Consider the following 18,594-nt stretch of genomic DNA (forward strand, 5'->3'; position numbering starts at 1 on the left):
ACTGCCGAGATTGGTGCTTAGTAAATTCCCGGATTGGGACTTAGAAAAAAAAACACAAATCGGCCAAACTCGGATTTTTAGTAAATACTGGCCCATGTTTTCAGATGACAATCTATTTATTTTTTAAAAACGTTATTTTTTTTGCATCCCTTTTTTTTAAAGTCATTATGTATTTTAATCCTGATGAGAAACACTACAAATCCCACACTACATTACAAGATGGCCATTCTTGCATTCGTGATTTCAACTTTATTCAATTTTGCATTCACTGTATGAATAAATGAGGATTAAGAATCCTACAGATGTGTCCTCATACATAGGGCTGCCACCAGGGGGGGGACTGCTGGAACTGGAGGCCCAGCCTTGGCTGAACCATAGGTCTACTGGGCTGGCTGGAGCACTTCTGGTATTTGCGTTCCACTGTGGAATGGAAACCTGAAGCTGTCATCTGCCTCGGCTAGAGTGCATTTCCTGGTGCCATTAGCCATGAAAGTTGAGCAGCGGCATTGCGTTGGTGTCTGACGTGACTCCCGCCGGCTCCCCGGGCCATCATTACATACACATACTTAAGTTGTGCAGACCCCCTGCACTGCAACTTGTCACCACACCCCCTTCCTGGCCCCAGGGACATACACTATTCACCTACCCCTCCCCCTGATTTTAGGAACAGGGGTATGTACCCCACCCTATCCACAGACTCCTAGATGGACAGCCTTAGCCCGCACAACCCAGTCTTATATACAGGGTTGGACTGGCCCACAGGGGTACAGGGGAAACCACCGGTGGGCCCCACTGCCTGGGGGCCCTCCTCCTCCTCTAGTGATCAGGTTCCAGACTGTGTTCTTAAATTATACATTATACATATGTTACCTTGCACGCACTAGCAGTATTTATATATTTATCAAGGGGCCCAACCCATGCACTCACCAATGATTAGGCAAACCAATGTAGCAGCTGGCCACACCCCCTCGGCAGACTGACCACACCCCTAAACATGGGCCCCTACCTCAGCATTCCCCGGTGGGCCCTTCATGCCCCAGTCTGCTTATATATAATGCTCATGGGTGTATCTATAATTAGTGGTGTGGGCCCATGGAGGCCTATACAACACACTCTGCACTCAAAGACGATACCTACCAGTCTGTCTGCTCCGCAGATATCCCCAGGAAGTCAGTCAGGGTCTGACTGGCCCACAGGGAACATCACCAGTGGGCCCCACTCCCTCCTTTATCATGTTCCAGACTGTGCTCTTGAATTATACATTACTACTGTATTTGAGGGCCAGTTACCTGTAGAAAAGGAACATGGATGAACATGTGTGGTTCCCTAATGGTTATTATCTGGTGATAACGTAGCAATTGCACGATGATCACCCTGTGTCCCCTTATTGGTTATTGCCAGGTGGTCTCTAGACAATAACAACCTTCACTACAGATGTCATTTAGAAGTTCAGTGATCTCCTCCATCCTGGCTTCTGTACACTCAGAGGTGTCTTCATTTCATGTGGTAGGTTATCTATTTTTCTAAACAGTATACCTTGCTGCTGGGCTAGCATACTATTCCTACACGTTTAATGTGTTTTATTTGAACCAGTAAAATGCAGATGTGATATTGAAGACCTAAGTGCGGGATCCTGCTTTTTGCCACTTTTGAACTGTGGATTCATGCTGAGCACACAAGACACTGTTGCAGTAGTGATATTTACATATAGTCACAGCAGCAATACCAGAAAAGGACACACACACACACACACACACACAATCTCAGAATGAGGGCCTACGTGCTTTCATGATTCAAAATTTCCTGGCCTTAATTCTTTTATATAACTGTCATATCTTTAGTGAAAGAATAGTTTCTATAAATAATGGTCTCTCAAGCATCAGTCATGGTTCTTCCATAAAGTAAGATTCTTTCCTTTTTAGTTTTAGGGGGGTCATTCTGGCCCTTTCACTCGCTGTGTTTTAACGCAGCAGAGCGAACGGGTCCCTACTGCGCATGCGTCGTAGTGCGCCGGCGCATGCCAGGCGGCCGAAGGCCGTAGCAGGGATGCAATCGCCTCTGCCTGTGTTATGAGCCACGGCTGTGGCTCATTCCTGTTTTGCATTTTTGGTTATGTATTTTATGTTATACTTCTGTTCATGTTCCCCGTGGGTGTCATGGGGTGTTCGGAGTTCACCCTTAAGGAAAGGGTACTGTTATGAACCACAGGTAGTGGTTCATTCCTATTTTATGTTTATAGTTGTCTTGCAGGCCAGGTTTTCCCGTTGCTCTGGTTTAAGAATATTCTTGTTTGCTGCCAGTGGTGAGTCTGTGTAATTGCAGCTTGTTCCCATGTGTTCAGCCTCACCTGTCTGTTGATTGCACCTCTCGGTTGTGCAGCAGGGCAGCTGCACGACATAATTAATTAAGACTCTTTGTTATATTCTGGCTCAGTGCAATTCACAGACGCTGGTGATATCACCAGCCATACAACAAAAAAGAAATAAAGCTTTTTTCTATTTTGGCCCAGTCCAGTGTCTTGTCTAGAATCCAGTCCTGTCTAGAATTCAGTGTGCAGAATCCAGTCCGGTGTTTAGAATCCAGTCCTGTCTAGAATTTAGTGTGCGGAATCCAGTCCGGTGTTTAAAAATCCAGTCCTGTCTAGAATTCAGTGTGCAGAATCCAGTCCGGTGTTTAAAAATCCAGCCCAGTCTTGTCTTGTCTAGTTTAAAATCCAGTCCAGTCTTGTCTTGTCTAAGAATCTTGTCTAGAATCTTGTCTTAGAATCTTGTCTTAGAATCATGTCTAGAATCTTGTCTAAGAATCTTGTCTAAGAATCTTGTCTAGAATCTTGTCTTAGAATCATGTCTAGAATCGTGTCTTGTCTTGTCTAGTTTGAAATCCTCCTATGCCTACTATGCAAGCCCTGCAAGCATCTCTCTCAGCCCTGAACTCTGCTTTCAGTGCTTTGAAACCTGAGCGGCTGGAAGTTTTGCAGCAATCCTTAAAGCAACTGCAAAACCTTCTGACCAAAATTTTGCTTATTTTGCCAGAAGTTGTTGAGAGTTCATCCTATAAAGAGACTCTTGCTCACAGTATGGTGACAAGTGAATCCTCAGGTTTAATTAAAGAGAAAAGGTTTAAAAGTTTTCTGCGGCCCAGGCTCTCAGAAGAGGAGCGTCTGCGTCGCAGAAACTTAGATTTATGCCTATATTGTGGGGGTTTAGACCACTATCTGCAGACCTGTGAGTTGCGCAAGCCAAAGTGTGGCGACAAGTCCTGCCCTCTGGCCAAGTTTAGTCAGGATACAAGACCTACTCCTGTCTCTACTGTGGCAGAGGTACTTGTCACACAACCCACACTAAAAAGCACTCTGTCCTATAATTGGGGTCCTTGGGCTAGGGAGCCCCATTATAGATTCAGGAACCAAAGGAGAATGTTTCTCTCATCTCTTGATTTTCCTGTTGAAGCAGAGTTGCAAGCCCCTGGAGCGGTGCCCGATGCCCGAGGTCCTGGAGTGGTGCCCGATGCCCAGGGTCCTGGAGTGGTGCCCGATGCCCAGGGTCCTGGAGTGGTGCCCGGTGCCCAGGGTCCTGGAGCGGTGCCCGGTGCCCAGGGTCCTGGAGCGGTACTCGATGCCCAGAGTCCTGGAGCGGTACCCGATGCCCAGAGTCCTGGAGCGGTACCCGATGCCCAGAGTCCTGGAGCGGTACCCGATGCCCAGAGTCCTGGAGCGGTACCCGATGCCCAGAGTCCTGGAGCGGTACCCGATGCTCTAGGTTATAGAGGGACATCGAATATTATAGCTCAGGTGTCAATACCCAGTGGCGGAAGTTCCGGAGGCAATGGAGTCGGTCGCCGCCGGGCTCCAGCTCTGAAGAGGGCACCTGGCCCGGCCCCGACCGTCTCCATTGCCTCTGCAGCTGCTGAGCTCCAGCCTCCGTGCGCAGCGGGAGAGCGCTCCGATCAGCGCTGCCGTGCATAGCAGCGCGGCGCACGCCATACTTTCAGCAGGGGCAGGAGGGGTTTGCCGGCAGTGTGTCAGGCAATGCTCCCGCCTCCTCACAGCCCTGCTCACTCGACTCCCGCCAGCTCTCTCCCCACCCCCGGCTCAGAGGGTCAGCTTGAAGACGGGAATCATGAGCTGCTGCCAGAAGATGTCTCTTTTATTGGTGAGGAGCAGCAGCGGTGACTGTAGTGTTAGGGACATGTGCTGTGTGTGTATCCTATATGGAGCTGCTGTGTGTGTGTACAGTATATACAGGGGCTGTATGTGTGTCTATATGGGACTGTGTGTGTATACATAGGGTTGTGTGTGTCCTATATGGAGCTATGTGTATGTATGGGGCTGTGTGTGTATATACATGAGGTTATGTGTGTCCTATATGGAGCTTTGTGTGTGTATATACAGGAGGCTGTATGTGTATATATACATGGGGTTGTGTGTGTGTCTATATGGGGCTTTGTGTGTGTATATGGGGCTTTGTGTGTGTATATACAGTATTTGGGGCTGTGTGTGTCTATATGGGTCTGTGTGTGTATATACATGGGGTAGTGTATGTGTATATATGGGGCTTTGGGGGGGGGGTGTATGTGTGTATACGTGTATGTGTGTGTGTGTGTGTGTGTATATATATATATATATATATATATAATATGGGGCTGTGTGATATATGGGTCTGTGTGTGTTTGTTTGTTTGTGTGTGTATATATATATATATATATATATAGATAGATATATGGGTCTGTGTGTGTGTATGCGCGTGTGTGTGTGTATATATGTATGTATATATATATATATATATATATATATATATAATATACGTACGTATGGGACTGTTTGTGTGTGTATATATATGGGGCTGTGTGGATAGACTCTATCTATATACTGTATATAGGGCTGTGTGTTAATACTATGGTGCTATGTGCATGCGCGTATCTGGGCAGTGTGCATATATGGGGCTGTGTGTGCGTATGTATGTATATGGGGCTATGTGTGTGCGTATGTATGTATATGGGGCTGTGTGTGTGTATATGTGGCTCTCTGCATATGTGGCTGTCTTTGTATGCGGCTTTGCATGTGTATATGTGTCTCTTTGTGTGGCTGTGTGTGTGCACATATGAGGCTGTGTGAGTGGGGGGAGGCACACCATTGTCTAATTCGCCTCCGGGCGCCTGGTTTAAACTTACGCCCCTGTCAATACCAGAAGGGGTCTCAGAAGCTGTTACCCCAGGTAGAGACTTGAAAAGCGCAACTCCAGAGAAGGTGTCTAAAACCTTAGTTCTAGAAGGGAACTCGAGAAGCAAAACCCCAGAAGGGATCTTTGAAGTAATATCCCCAAGTTGGGTCTCGAGAGACAAAGCCCCAAAGAAGGGTCTAGAAGTCGCTTCCCCAGGAAAGGACTCAAGAGGCATAGCGTTAGTGGAGGTTCTGAAGGTTATAGCTTCAGCAAAAGTCCCGGAAGTCATAGTCCCGGTAGAAGTTTCGATAATTATCGACTCAGAGAGGGAGGCCGACGGCTCGGTCCCAGTGAGGGAGGCCGACGGCTCGGTCCCAGTGAGGGAGGCCGACGGTCCGGTCCCAGTGAGGGAGGCCGACGGACCAGTCCCAGTAAAAGAATCCGAGGTGCTGGCCCCAGCAGGGTTCCCGGAGGCCACTGCCCCAGCGGGGTTCCCGGAGGCCACTGCCTCAGCGGTGTTCCCGGAGGCCACTGCCCCGGGTGGGGTTCAGAAAGTCACTGCCCCGGGTGGGGTTCAGAAAGTCACTGCCCCGGGTGGGGTTCAGAAAGTCACTGCCCCGGGTGGGGTTCAGAAAGTCTCTACCCCAGGTGGGGTTCCGAGGGCCACTGCCCCAGGTGGGGTTCCGAGGGTCACTGCCCCAGGTGGGGTTCCGAGGGTCACTGCCCCAGGTGGGGTTCAGAAAGTCACTGCCCCAGGTGGGGTTCAGAAAGTCTTAGCCTCGAGTAAGGTCAATAGTGACCAGGTCCTAGCAAAGCACTCTAGTCAGTCAGATGGGAAGGAAGCAGATCCTGACTCTGTTGATATCTCAACATCTATAATCTTTGATGGGGACTTAGTCCAATTTCTGGCGCTTTACAAACACTATTACACCATTTTGTTGTTTAGACAATTTCTGGGCATCACTTCAGAGAACCTTGTGCTCTATCTGATATATTCCTTTAGAGGAGAGCCTTTTGAGTGGGCAACCAGCCTAATGAAAGCTGAAGATCCCATTCTTCAGGATCCTCCGGCATTCAGTGATGCACTTATTAAGAGATATGGTTCCAAAGAAATTGGTTCAGGTTCCTCTAGGTCACCCGTCTTATCTGCTGAGAGTTCACCATATTCTGTAAATTCGGCACAAGAGTCTTAGTGTTATGCACACCAGTGCCTGCAGGAAATTACTGGTGTCAGGACTGTTATGCACTCCAGTGCCTGCAGGAATGTACTGGTGTTTGAACTGTTATGCAAAACAAATGGACTCACAGACAGACTAGGGAATATGACATAACGTACACAGAAGGTGGTAGGGTAACAAAATACACACAACGTGAACAGAGAAGCCCAGAGGCTAAGGAACTGGGTATCTCCCTTGTATTAGAACTGCTCAGATGTGAAAAGCAAGATGTTGTGTTTTAATACATAGAAAACCTGAAATGCTGTTGCTAAGGGCAACAGCAAAACCCTAAAGGGTTACCAACGGGTGTGGCAGTAAACTCCTTGGTCAGAGATGGAATGATAGACACAAGGAGATTCTCCACAATCCTAATTCTCACTTGCAGTGCACAGGTTCGGTTTACTGCCACTAAACTGACCCCTGACACCTAGCACAGTGAGACAGGATTAGACAGGCAAGTCTTAGAATACAGCCGCAAACTTGCTAAGTTCACAGAGTAGTAACAGAACCCCAGCAAGCTAAACGACTGACTCCAGTCTTACTGCTAGGTCTGGATTGGCAGAGTGTAATACCAAATCCCCAGGCCTATTTGCAGTAAGCAACAAACAAATACAAAGCTACACAGTACTGGCTAACTTTCAGAAACTGACTAACCAACAAAGATTCAGCAGCATCTGCTTACCCTGAAAAGAGGCCTTATAAAGCAGGTGCTGTCCACGCCCCACTCAGACCTCACAGACTGTGAGCACAAAAACCAGCACCGGATCCCCTGCCATGCACAGAGCCTATAACCACTGCACAACAAAAGACCCGAACCGGAGTATCAGCTGCGCTCAGGTTACTCCGCTAGCACTTGTCTCCCGGTTGCCATGACGACGTGGCAGCACAGGGCAGGAGACCCTAACAGTACCCCCCCTCTGACGAGGGGTCAAAGAACCCCTACCACCGGGTTTATCGGGGAACTGCGAGAAGAAAGAGCGTATCAGTCTGGGGGCATGAAGATCACAACTGCGCACCCACGACCGCTCCTCCGGGCCATACCCCTTCCAGTGCACCAAAAATGACAGCCGACCCCGAACCACCTTGGAGTCAAGAATCCTTTCAACAACAAACTCCCTCTGGCCACGTATCAGAAGAGGGGAAGGTCTTCCACTGGAAGAAGGATTACTAATCGCCCGTTTTAAAAGGGAACAATGAAATGTTTTATTGATACCCAAAGAACGGGGCAGATCTAACTGAAATGCCACCGGATTGATAACCCTGGTGATCTTATAAGGGCCGATGAACCGGGGGCCTAACTTATGAGATGGCTGTCTCAACTTCAAATTCTTGGTAGACAACCAGACAAAGTCTCCTAATTTGAAGCTGCAGGGTCTTTTCCGCTTATCAAAAACCCTTTTGGTCACTAATGACACAGACACAAGGGCTTTCTTCACTTTCCGCCAAATACCTCTAAGGACCGAAACCACAGAGGAACCACCAGGCGTGGAGTCCAGGGGGTCAAAAGAATTGGCCTTAGGATGATGCCCATACACACAAAGGAAGGGAGAGATCCCTGTAGCAGAGTGAGCCGCGTTGTTATAGGCAAACTCCGCCATGGACAGATGAGCAACCCAGTCAGTCTGACACTTGGAGACATAACACCTGAGGAACTGCTCCAAGGACTGGTTCACCCTTTCAGTCTGCCCATTAGACTGCGGATGGTAGGCCGACGACAAGCTGACAGAAATCTGGAGATCGGAACAAAATGCCCTCCAGAATTTGGCCACAAACTGGGATCCGCGGTCAGAGACCACATCAAGTGGCAACCCGTGGAGACGCACAACATGCAGCATAAATAATTCAGACAGGCGTCTGGCCGATGGCAGCCCAACCAGTGGAACGAAGTGCGCCATCTTCGAAAACCTGTCAACGACAACCCAGATGGCTGTCATCCCCGAGGATTTGGGCAAGTCCACCACAAAATCCATTGAAATGTGGGTCCATGGCTTAGATGGGATAGAGAGTGGATGTAGTGGGCCAACAGGAACCCCTCTAGGAGTCTTATTTCGGGCACAGATGTCACATGCCCGAACCCACTGATCCACATACTTAGCCACCGAGGGCCACCACACCGCCCTAGATAGCAACTCCCGATTTCTGGCAATACCCGGGTGACCTGCAGACTTCTTGGCATGGAATTCCAGGAACACTCGCTGTCTTAACCTAGGAGGCACAAACAAAAGACCTACCGGAAGGTCTGGAGGAGCCTGCTCCTGTGCTCTAAGGACTAATGATAAGAGGTCCTGGGTAATGCCCACTTTAATACATGATGGGGAAACAATGGGCAACGGCTCCTCGGTGGTCTCCTGGATTGGAGCAAAACTCCGCGAGAGCGCATCAGCCTTGATGTTTTTTGACCCAGGGCGATATGTTATCAAAAAATTAAAGCGAGCAAAAAACAAAGCCCATCGTGCCTGCCTGGCATTGAGACGCTTCGCTGACTCTAAATATGCCAGATTCTTATGGTCAGTGAGAATTGAGACCACAAACTTAGCCCCCTCAAGCCAGTGTCTCCACTCCTCGAGTGCATCCTTAATAGCCAACAATTCCCGGTTACCCACGTCATAATTCATCTCGGCAGGCGAAAATTTACGGGAAAAGTAAGCACAGGGATGAAGGCGATTATCTGACACTCCCATCTGAGAAAGCACTGCCCCAATACCCATCTCAGAGGCATCCACCTCCACCACAAAAGGACGCTCTGGATCTGGGTGTCGCAGCACCTTGGCCGAAACAAATGCCCTTTTGAGACGGGCAAAAGCCGCTTTAGCCTCACAAGACCAGTGAGCAACATCCGCCCCTTTCTTAGTGAGTGCCACCAAGGGCGCCACTATAGACGAAAATCCAGCGATAAATCGTCTATAAAAATTCGCAAAGCCCAGGAAACGCTGAAGCGCCTTCAAACTAGTGGGCTGCACCCAATCCAGGACTGCCTGTACCTTAGAACCCTCCATTTGGAAACCTTCTGGGGAGATAATATATCCTAGAAATGCGATTTGCTGAACTTCAAATTCGCACTTCTCCAGCTTCGCCCCAAGCCGGTGGTCTCTGAGTTTCTGGAGGACTAAGCGTACATGCTTCCGATGTTCCTCCAGGGAATGGGAGAAGATTAGGATGTCATCTAAGTATACAACTAAGAATCTATCCAAATATTCCCTGAGCACATCATTCATGAAATCCTGGAAGACTGCCGGGGCATTACAGAGCCCAAAAGGCATCACCAAATATTCATAATGCCCCGAGTGGGTATTAAAGGCAGTCTTCCATTCATCCCCCTCTCTTATTCGGATTAGATTGTACGCACCGCGTAGGTCAATCTTAGAAAAAATGGTGGCAGTACGAAGCTGGTCAAACAAGACCGAAATGAGAGGCAGTGGGTATGAGTTTTTAATCGTGATACGGTTCAATTCCCTGAAGTCGATGCAGGGTCGCAACGAACCGTCCTTTTTACCCACGAAGAAGAACCCCGACCCAACTGGAGACTGTGAAGGTCTGATAAATCCCTTAGCCAAGGTCTCCTGAATGTACTCTGCCATAGCCTGAGTCTCAGGACGTGACAGGGAGTACAACCTGCTCTTGGGAAGCTTAGCATTTGGCAACAAATCAATGGCACAGTCATAGGAGCGATGGGGAGGTAGTACCTCTGCAACTTTTTTGGAGAACACGTCCGCAAAATCTGCATAACACCCTGGCAATCCTGGCAAACTTAGCTGCGAGAACCTGACTGGAAGGCTCAAGCAACTCCTGAAACAATCAGTACTCCAACTAAGAATCTCCCCAGAGACCCAGTCAAATTGAGGATTGTGGGCCCTTAACCAGGGTAACCCCAACACCAATGGGGCAAAAGTACAGACAGTCACATAAAAGGACAATTTTTCAGAGTGTGTGGCTCCAATAAACAAAGAAATCTGGCTAGTGCAAGAGGTAATTTTACCTTGGGATAATGGTTCCCCGTTTAACCCACAAATCTCAATTTCCGATGCCAAGGGTACTAAGGGAACAGAGTGTTTCAGGGTGAATTGGCGGTCCATAAAAACCCCCGTCGGCCCCACTGTCCACAAAGGCCTCAGTCTTGACAGTTTGACCGAGGATCTTCAAGGTCACCGGAATGATAAAAGTCTTCTTGGGAAATTCTGACTTCTGGCCTGACAGGATATTTCCCATCACCCTCAGGCCCTGAAGTTTTCCGGCTTTTCTGGGCATGATACTACCACATGACCTTTATTCCCACAGTACAAACACAACCCCTGCTGTCTCCTCCGCATCTTCTCACGCGAGGAGAGGCGGGTAGCCCCAATCTGCATAGGCTCCTCGGAAAATTCCTCAGAGTCTGAGGTTCCCTTGGGAAGGAAGGAAATCTCAGTCTCCCTTTCAAGCCTACGCTCTCTCAGCCGTCTATCCACCCGGATGGATAACTGCATGAGCTGATCCAAGCTATCAGGCAAGGGATGTTGTACCAGTTGGTCCTTTATCTGGTTAGAAAGACCTCTTCGGTACTGGTGTCTCAGGGCTGGGTCATTCCACTGGGTATCATGGGCCAACCTCCGAAACTCCGTACAGTAAACCTCAACTGGCCTTCGCCCTTGCTTAAGGATCGAAATCTGAGCCTCGGCTGAGGCCGTCTTGTCAGGGTCATCATACAACATGCCCAGTGCCGTAAAAAAAGCATCAACACTTTTAAGCGACGGACAGTCAGGCTGCTACCCATATGCCCAGACCTGTGGGTCTCCTTGTAGCAAGGAAATCACTATGCCCACCCGCTGAATCTCCGACCCAGAAGACTGAGGCCTAAGCCGGAAGTATAGCTTGCAGCTCTCCTTGAAACAAAAGAACTGCGAGCGATCTCCAGAAAAACGATCCGGGAGATTTACTTTCGGCTCCTTAACCCCTGCAGGTGCTGCTGCTGCGGGAGCTCCGCCAGCAGCCTGGGAGGTGTGCATTTTAATGGACAAATCATTAAATTTTTGAGTCAGGACCTGCACCTGATCAACCACCTGTTGCAACGTATTTTGAGGGGTATGCTCCATATTCCCACAAAATTTCAACAGGAGTATTGGGCTGCTGAATATGTTATGCACACCAGTGCCTGCAGGAAATTACTGGTGTCAGGACTGTTATGCACTCCAGTGCCTGCAGGAATGTACTGGTGTTTGAACTGTTATGCAAAACAAATGGACTCACAGACAGACTAGGGAATATGACATAACGTACACAGAAGGTGGTAGGGTAACAAAATACACACAACGTGAACAGAGAAGCCCAGAGGCTAAGGAACTGGGTATCTCCCTTGTATTAGAACTGCTCAGATGTGAAAAGCAAGATGTTGTGTTTTAATACATAGAAAACCTGAAATGCTGTTGCTAAGGGCAACAGCAAAACCCTAAAGGGTTACCAACGGGTGTGGCAGTAAACTCCTTGGTCAGAGATGGAATGATAGACACAAGGAGATTCTCCACAATCCTAATTCTCACTTGCAGTGCACAGGTTCGGTTTACTGCCACTAAACTGACCCCTGACACCTAGCACAGTGAGACAGGATTAGACAGGCAAGTCTTAGAATACAGCCGCAAACTTGCTAAGTTCACAGAGTAGTAACAGAACCCCAGGAAGCTAAACGACTGACTCCAGTCTTACTGCTAGGTCTGGATTGGCAGAGTGTAATACCAAATCCCCAGGCCTATTTGCAGTAAGCAACAAACAAATACAAAGCTACACAGTACTGGCTAACTTTCAGAAACTGACTAACCAACAAAGATTCAGCAGCATCTGCTTACCCTGAAAAGAGGCCTTATAAAGCAGGTGCTGTCCACGCCCCACTCAGACCTCACAGACTGTGAGCACAAAAACCAGCACCGGATCCCCTGCCATGCACAGAGCCTATAACCACTGCACAACAAAAGACCCGAACCGGAGTATCAGCTGCGCTCAGGTTACTCCGCTAGCACTTGTCTCCCGGTTGCCATGACGACGTGGCAGCACAGGGCAGGAGACCCTAACACTTAGCCCGTTGTTTTGACTGCAGGATGTGCTTTTCTCTCTTCTTCTAATAGTAGTACTTTGCCTGAAAGTTCAGCTCCCAAGGTTAAGAAACCAATCTCTGATTTGAACCCAGCCTTGCTGGGAGGTACCATCAGTTCAGACAATGTTTGGGGAATTACCTTGGTCAGACCTCAAGAACTTTGTAAATATAAGAAGAAGAAGAAAAAAAAAATGATTATTGACTCTTGCCTTGCTAAAAAAAAAAAAAAAAGTTTTTTTTCTTCTTTCCTTGTCTTGTGTCCAGTGGCCACCGTCAAGGGGGGGGGGGGGGGGGGGCACCGTTACAAGCTGTTGTCACAGCTTGTTTCTGTTAGACCAGTGTGTCAGTTTTTTTTTTGTATCCCTTGTTTTGGAAAGTCTGAATTTTGGGGTCCTCAAGGGGGGGGGGGTAATGTTATGAGCCACGGCTGTGGCTCATTCCTGTTTTGCATTTTTGGTTATGTATTTTATGTTATACTTCTGTTCATGTTCCCCGTGGGTGTCATGGGGTGTTCGGAGTTCACCCTTTAGGAAAGGGTACTGTTATGAACCACAGGTAGTGGTTCATTCCTATTTTATGTTTATAGTTGTCTTGCAGGCCAGGTTTTCCCGTTGCTCTGGTTTAAGTATATTCTTGTTTGCTGCCAGTGGTGAGTCTGTGTAATTGCAGCTTGTTCCCATGTGTTCAGCCTCACCTGTCTGTTGATTGCACCTCTCGGTTGTGCAGCAGGGCAGCTGCACGACATAATTAATTAAGACTCTCTGTTATATTCTGGCTCAGTGCAATTCACAGACGCTAGTGATATTTCCAGGTTTCTTGACTTCCAGAGTTCTTGCGTTCTGAGCTAGACCCTGCCAGTTCCTGAGCTCCTGTCTAGCAGTGTCTGTCTAGCTGATTCCTGTGTCGGTTCCTGTGTCCTACCGTGAAGTGTTCCTGTCCAGAAGTTCTGTGGCTTTGTCTGTGCCTAGTCAAGTTTCTGGCTTCTTGGTGTCCACCGGTCTGTCGTTTGGGATTCTGCCTGTCCTCCGGTTCTGAGAGTCTGTGTCGGCTACATTGGGGGTTCCTGTCCATTTGCCAGTGTTTGTACCGGTTCCGTGAGTAGCGGCTTTGCCGTGTCCGTCGGCCTAGGCCGCAGTATTCTTTGGTTATATTTTGTTACTAGTGTTTTGCAGAGGGTTCTGCTTATGCTGTCACCGCCGGTACACAACAGTATTGTGTCGACGAGTGGACAGCATTTCCTTGGTTGTTCTTTTCCTTTGGCAGCGTGCCGCACATATATTTAGTTTTAGGGTAGTTAGTAGCCCCTAGCTTTCTGTTGTTTTAGTCAGAGGTCCCCTTGTTATTATCCTGTCTCGGTTCACGCCTTGTCTCACGCTAAGACCTGGGGGCATCGGAGTTGGGCAGACATAATCCGCCCTTCAAACGCGGCTGCCGTGGGCCCAAGAAACCATAGTCACTCAGGCGTGAACTGACCACATGGGTAAAACAACGGAGGTAGGGTGCTAGGGGCTATTTCCACACCACACCTTATTTCAGCGTCACGTTCTGGTGCTCAGGACTCACTACGCAACATCTCCCTTGTTCTGAGCACCAGGAACCTAACAGCCTGATTGACAGGCAGAGGCGATCGCTGGGCGGGAGGGGGCGGAACGGCGATGAGTAGCTCCCGGTCAGCACGCTAAAGCTGCGCTGGCCAGGAGCTACTCTTGAAGTGCAAAGGCATTGCCGCTGTGCGATGCCTTTGCACCTTTGCGGGGGGAGGGGGGCGGCACTGACATGCGGGGCGGGATAGCCCTGTGCTGGGCGTCCCCCTGCATGTCAGGGAAGAAGATCGTAGCTGTGCTAAATTTAGCACACCTACGATCAACTCGGAATGACCCCCTAGATCTTAAATTAACAGCGCTCTCCAAAACCGTTTTTCTTTAAGGATGGTACAAGTAGTGTTTTTGGGGTAAAGAAGGGAAACCGTAAAAATGTATGAAGGGGTTGTGGAGCAAGTAGTCCAACGCCCTCCTTCCACTAGTAATACTGTATTTCCTAACATGCATACAAACACCATACCTATCCTACCTCATCATAGACAGCTCACCCATGCCACCCTTTCTGGGAACCTTCCGTCTGTGTCTCTTCTCTGAACTATAGGTTAAAGGGGTCGCCGAAGGCCTCCGAGGGCCCTGGTAACATTTGTCACCAATGCTAACCAAATGGGTCCAAATATCAGGGTTGGGTATGAAATGTCAACAGTTATAATATCGCCATTGACCATGTCGGCACTCCATGTAAACAGTGTTATTATATTGACATTTCGTTCTGGTGGCCGATTGGTGACTTCTCTTCTCCTGGTGGCTGTAGCAGCTGTGGAGTCTTCCCACTGGTCATGTGAACGCCACTTCCATGTCATATCTCTGATCCTCCAGCGTTCCAATAAATATTTGTCCGCTATCACTAATTCCTACCTCTAACCCCCCCCCCCCCCCCCCGCCCCGCCTTAGCCTAGCCCTAACCTTCGCCAGCAGATAATGTTAACCCTCCCATCAACAGCTTAACCTTAATGTCAACATTTTGGCAATGTCAACATGTTGCCTGTCGACATTTTAACAATGTCAAAATTATAACCATCGACATTTGTATTGTCATCCGTTTGACTACATCACAAAAATCAAAGCTGGTATCACGTTATGGTGAGCTTCAAGCGCAATTCCAGTGGCGGAACAAAAATCTGTAAGCTGCAGCGCAAAGCTTATATGCAGCAAATAAGAGCAAATGCATCTGAGAAAGAAAATGATGCACATGCTACAGTTTTGCCGGTTCACAAATTAGCCACAGTGGGTGCAGTAATCCTGCCAGCATGTTAATATGTGTGCGAGAGCTATGATCTGCTGGTATGCGATGAATTAAATACACATTTTTGCATTCAGGCACAGTACTTTCCAAAACAACAGACTTGTACGCCACTGTTTAATTTTCACCCGATATAGTATTACAGAGCAAGATGACAGTTGTAAAATGTATCTGATTATAGAGCTCCCATTATCTTTGAAATTATGGAGGCAATTATTGCTTTTCCTGTAGCTGCCCTCCTCATTAACACTAATTAAAAGTTGATCTACCTCCTAATAGCTTTCCTACACTTTTTAAGAAAGGGGAGAAATATGTTTTGCCTTTTTTTGGTCCAATTAACTGAGTCTATACAACAAATGTAATATTGAACAGCTGATACAGTGTAATTCGTAATGATGATATCTCTAATTATGTTTGACCTTTCTGATGAAGAGATGCATTGTACAGTATGTGGTTCCCAAGATTATTGAGCCTGGTTATGAATACTTGTATAATATTAACCGGAACAATTATCTATAATTTAGTATATATTTACATTCTAAGATGCTGGTTTTAGAAAGCTCGGCGGTAATCATTCTAGGAATTTTAAATTACTTTTCACTCTTTGCTGCACAATGAAGGATACAGTCATTTTTGTTTTTCTTGTTTTGGGGGGAGGGGTGGGGATCTGTCAAAATTATTGCCAAATAATTGTGAAGTGCAATTTTTATACAATTACTTTTTTTGTATTTTTTAAATAGCATATATAGTACAATAATAAATGCAATGGAATATGCTGGCATAAGGAAGTAACTATTAATAATACCAACATGAGCATTCAGAGCAGCAATCCCATACCAAACATCTGCCTAGTGGTACGTGGCACAGCCCTTACCTCCAGCCCTTACCTCCTTTTTGGGGGCCACTCATCACACACATTTTAGTTACTAGACTGCTTTCTGTATTGTATGGTGGTCACTAAGATGTTCTTTGTAATGTATGGCCTGCACTGGGATGTTCTCTGTATTATATGGCATCCACTGAGATGCTCTTTGCATTGTATGGCAGCAACTAGGATGCTCTCTGTATTATGTCACTAGGAAACTCTAGGTTATCAGTACTTGCAGGCAGAGGAAATGCAATTTATTTATGTTTTTTTCTTTTACACTGCTAGGAAAAGTTTATTTTAACACTGTTTACTTTTGTGGTGGATTCATCTACATGAGATCACTTTCATAATGTTTTTTTTTACAGAGCCACCCTAAATTCCCAATCTACCCCTTGCCCCAAGTTATGTTTTTACAAGGGACGTGCAGTCAGGGGAGGCAGTGCCTCCCCTGTCATTAATGATTAAAATAATACAAAGAAGATACTTATGACACATATTATGTGTTATAAGTAACTTCTTTAGCCTTTATATTATTTTAATCATTTTTATTGTGTCAAAAAATAGTTTTACATTTGTTTCGGAGGCACCGCTCTCGGTGCCTCCTGCTGTTAATGGTAAAGGAGCGGAAGCTGGGGGCAGGGCCAAACATTGGGCAGTAAAAGCCCATTCAAAAAATCACTGAAAGAGGCACCTACTGGAAGTGCCTCTTTGACAGGGGTGTGCGTTCAGCCCATATGAAAGCACGCCCCTGTCACTGAGGTTGATGTGATTGGACAGTGGGCAGGGACAGGGTGGCTACCTGTCCCCAAACCATCTGCCTTCCCAGGACCGGCTACCGCAAGTGCCTCTCGACCCCCCCCCCCCCCCAACCCGAGCTTGCACTAATGAGAGCCGATAGTTCCCCCCCATTCTGCCGCGAGCGTTAGCCACCCCCACCCCACCGAGCTCACACAAATGTTGGCCGATCGTGCCCCCGCACTGGACTGGAGTATACAGCCTCGGCATTACCTATTCTATGGCCGCGCCATATGCAGGTCAGCAGCGGAGGTCCTTACCCCCTCCCTTGCCCTCCCACCGCTGCGATCAGGGGAATATCTGTAGGCTGCAGCTAGTGCAGCCTATACTACAAGCAGGTGGACACTGCTGGAAGCATTGAAGACTTGTTCATCTACAGCTGGTGCTGAGGGCTGAAGGTGCGGCCCCCCCCCCCACCGCAACCTGATCGCAGGTCGCGTTCCACCCCTGTGTCCTAACCCCACTTGATCGTGCAGGGAAGAGACGGGTGTAAGCTGCCAGAGGAGCGGGACACATCACTTCCACTCTGGCTGTCCGAGTGTACGTCCTGTGTGAGCTGTAAAGAGGTGAGGTCCTTGTTCATCTTATTGTAACATACTGTATACTCACCGAGTCCCCTCTACACCCATCCTGTCCGCTTCTTCCCACCACTACTCCCATCCTGCCACCCCTTCTATTACTCCCTGCCTGCCCCCCTACTCTGCACGGGATGCAGTTAAGTTCTCAATGGACGGGATCCCGGTCATCGATATGCTGGCGCCGGAATCCTGTAGGACACCACAAGCCAGGCGTCTAAATACAGATGCCGCTTGGGATACTGGTGTCAAAATACCGGCAGCCAGAATCCCGAATGCCCTTTTAGTGGGATGCGCCGGTGTCCTGCCGCAGGGGGGGTCAGCAGGTTTAGGCATGAGAAGGGGGTTAGGCTTAGGGTGCGGGGATGGGAAGGCTAGGGTTAGATACCGGGGATGGAAGGTTTGGTTTAGGTAGCGGCAAAGGGAGGATTAGGGTCAGGTACCACCGGGGAGGGTTAGGTTTAGGCAACCATAAGAGAGGGTTAGGGTAGAGGCATGGGATGGTTAGGGTACTTTACAGGGACCTGCCGGCATTCTGATGGTCGGGATGTTGCTGTCGGTATTCCGACCACTGGCATCCCGTCAGTCGGTATATCATACTAAACCCCTTTGCACTACTAATACTCCCATCCTGTCCCCATTCTTCCCACTACTATTCCCAGCCTGCCCCCTGCTCTCCACAACTACTACTCCCAATCGGCCCCCCCTGGCTCCCCACTACTACCACTCTCAGCCTGCCCCCTGTCTCCACCACGACTACTCCCATCCTACCCCCTGCTGTCTCTCCCATCTCCCCATATTTCTCATTTATCCCATCTCCCCATATTCCTCCTCTCTCTTTCCCATAAATGATTAAAAATTTACAATATATTAGCCTCCTGATCTTTACAAGTTTGATGAGCAGGCGGTCTGCGGACATTGGCAGCGGAATCGGACTGAGATGTGGATTAGCAGATGCTGACTGGGCGGTTGATGTCGGCGATCTCGTAGACCATTGGCGGAGGCGACGGCAGTAGCGGGCATTGGCTCGGCGGCGGTAGGAGTCAGTAGCGGGACTTGACGGACATTATGGCTACAG

This window comes from Pseudophryne corroboree, chromosome 9 (genome assembly GCF_028390025.1).
Source record: "Pseudophryne corroboree isolate aPseCor3 chromosome 9, aPseCor3.hap2, whole genome shotgun sequence".
Taxonomy (NCBI): Eukaryota; Metazoa; Chordata; class Amphibia; order Anura; family Myobatrachidae; genus Pseudophryne; species Pseudophryne corroboree.